The sequence below is a fragment of the Crocuta crocuta genome, unplaced genomic scaffold, assembly GCF_008692635.1.
Source record: "Crocuta crocuta isolate KB4526 unplaced genomic scaffold, BGI_CrCroc_1.0 scaffold28, whole genome shotgun sequence".
Lineage (NCBI taxonomy): Eukaryota > Metazoa > Chordata > Mammalia > Carnivora > Hyaenidae > Crocuta > Crocuta crocuta.
Genome location: NW_027533256.1, coordinates 3,793,495 through 3,796,648, shown reverse-complemented (window position 1 = coordinate 3,796,648; position 3,154 = coordinate 3,793,495).

Genomic DNA, 3,154 nt, shown 5'->3' with positions numbered 1-3,154 from the left:
TATATATATATATTTAAGCAAGAAGATAGAATTCTAGTCTAACCTCTAGAAATTCCATCTAGGCTTGAAGAATGACTGAAGTTACCTCATGTCCTGTATTAGAATTTACAAGTGAGACCCAGAAAGATTTAGACATCACATCAAAAAGTTTGTGAACACTAAAGTTTGCAATCTACCAGGGTATTGAAGGAAGGCCCTGGAGGGAACAATACCTCCTTCACACAACAAACTTTCAGTCTTTCCTGGAAGCGATATTCCAGTGACCCTTTGAAGTAGCAAAGTATACTCAGGATCTCATCATTCTACAGGCTAATAGGTAAAAAGTGACACCTTTCATCTTTAAAGCTTTCAGACAAACCTGCATCATTCAAATTCTCCAAGCAATTCCCATTCCCTATGGGAAAAAAAATGGCCATTTCTTCTTTCTTTCTTTCATTTTCATTTTTACAATGTGTGTGTGAGAGAGACAGAGAGAAGATGGAGCATCATGAAGTAATTCTCTCTTTTGTCTCCACACATGGTGTCAGAAGGGTCATCCAGGAGAAAGAGAGTATTGCACATCAGAGTTGGTCCATCACATTCTGGGCTTTCAAAGAAGCCTTCAACTGAGTTGCAAAGACTTTAGTTAAGCTATGCCAAAGATCACATATCATTTCTGAAAACACAGGCATCAAATATTGGATGGATTTAGAAAAATATGTGTCCACGAAACAACAAGTAGAACTGATACAGACCAGTAATATTTTTTAGTCTTTCACATGATGAAGGATATGGGCAAGGAAAATTCAGTGAACAAAAACAGAGGCTGGAATCCTTATTACTCCAATAATTTTATGACACTCCTGGTCTCAGTTATATTATTCATAAAATATGCAAAGTATTGCCTAGCTCCAGGATTGTTATGATACTGAATGGAAAGCCAATGTAAATATATTTTGTAAATTTTAAAACATTGTGCAAGTATTGAAGAGCATTCAAGTACTATCAATGGATGTGATTAATGAAAAGTTACTATTTGCAATAGTAATTTTATATTGAATGATACAGAAAATATATGAACCTCATTCTTTAAAAAATTTTCAAACTGAAATCTACCATTTTTTTCACAAATTTGATAATTGGTGTCAAGTTTTACTCTTTTGTTCCAGCTGGGTATCTCTCTCCCACCAGAAGGCAAATGTTGTCCCATGTACACATAACCAGGAGTAGGCACTAGCCCATTCCTTGAAAACTATTTCCTTGGACAAATTTATAAACAACAAGAAGAAATCCTTTCTCTGCTGTCATTATTTGCTCTGAGGAGTTGTGGTGGAAATAAGAAGACTGATTTTGATCCTGCCTTTGTCTTAGATTGCCTTCATTTAGCCCAACACACTTTTCTTTTGAATCTTTAGTATAATCTCTTCCACCCCTTTCACTGCTGCTGGGACCAGGGATGTTAAGTCCATGTCTTTTGTAGCCATGTTTTCAGTCCTTTCTATCAGTGTTGGTGGCTTGGTCAACTGGTTTGAAATAATGAATATAATAAATAGGTAATAACTGGGCCCTGTGAAACATGATAGACTATTTATCAGCTCAGGAATACTTACGGGTCTAGTAACTCCTTAGTCTCATTTTTATCACTAAGTTATTGATGGATTATTGCATTGTATATTAGAGAACTCTCATGTTAAGAACTTACAAAATAACATAATCTATATCGCAGTTAAGGGTGTCTTCTGGATACCAAAGTATTTAATTTTTTGGTCAAGAAAAACATGAAAAGTGATGTTAAATATCCAGTGGCAGCAGTATGATGGAGTAAGGACCTCTGAAAACTCCTTCCTCTGTAAAAATGATGAGAAAACTGGCAAAAAATTGTCAGCATCAACTTTTTTTAGAACTCTGGAAATAAATCAGAGCGGCAATCTGGAGAACATTTATTCAAGATAAAAATGGCTGAATCTTGGTAAGAACTGAAAGGCTGTCCTAGTTCCATCCTTCTTTCTCTAGCTCCACAGTAGCCTTGAAAACCAACAGCCTGCAATCACAGTAGAAGCCAGGAGACTGGAGGAGGCCAAATTCACTTGAAGTCCCTTGAAAGCCTCATTGCCAGAGAATTGTCATTGTTTGACCCATTTGGCGTTCCCTGAAATAACTAATTACAAGGCTGAGCTTACTTCGTATGATTCAGAGCTCATGCAGTATGAAAAGCCTCTGCCCCAGGAGAATTTGTTCTTAAAAATTTATAAGGAGAATTTGTTTCACTTAGTGGCTGTCTGATATACTGGATAACAGTGTGGGCAAACAATAAGCTAAACAAAATGCTTAAAAGGAGAAGTTGGTGAATGAGGGGTCCATAGGAGCTCTGGAAAACTCCAAAGTGTTTCTCAGAATATAGAAGACAACGCACAAACATAGAGCTGTGCGCATGTTCAGCGAGGGCCTGGCAAGGCTCTAAGTTTTCATCTCTGGTAGGTATTGAGGCTCTGTATAAGTAGGCAGTGAGGCGAGGGCAGTGTTACAAAGTGCCATGGCATTGAAGGCTTGCCCCACAATCCACAGAAACATTTGGCCAAAAACCAGGAGACTTGTTTTTTCAGAGGTTTAAGGACATCTTTGTGAACTCATTAACTAACCATGAAACTAACAGTGCAAAACCTTCAGTGAGCACATACAAGTTAACAGAATTAGTCCCGAAGAGTCACTAAGCAAACAAACAACAGTAACTACTACTACTAAACAGCAATAACCACAAGCCACCGGAAAAGGGGAAAATCTGATTTCCCGAGTTGTTACATTATATAATATGCAAGTTTTCAACCAAAAATTATGAGACAGACATTAAAAAAAAGTAAGACCCATATACAGGAAAAAGAATCAAAAGAAACTATCCCTTAGGAAGCTCAGGTGTTAGACTTCCTAGACAAAGACTTTCAGTGAGCTATTTTAAATATGTTCCAAGACATAAAGGAAGCCATGTCTAAAGAACTAAATGACAGTACAAGAATTATGTCTCCAAATAGAGACTATCACTAAGAAATATAAATGATAGGGGCACCTGGGTGGCTCAGTTGGTTAAACATCTGACTCAATTTCTGCTCAGGTCATGATCTCATGAGTTTGTGAGTTTGAGCTCCCTGTCAGGCTCTGCACTTAAAGCCTGAAGCTTGCT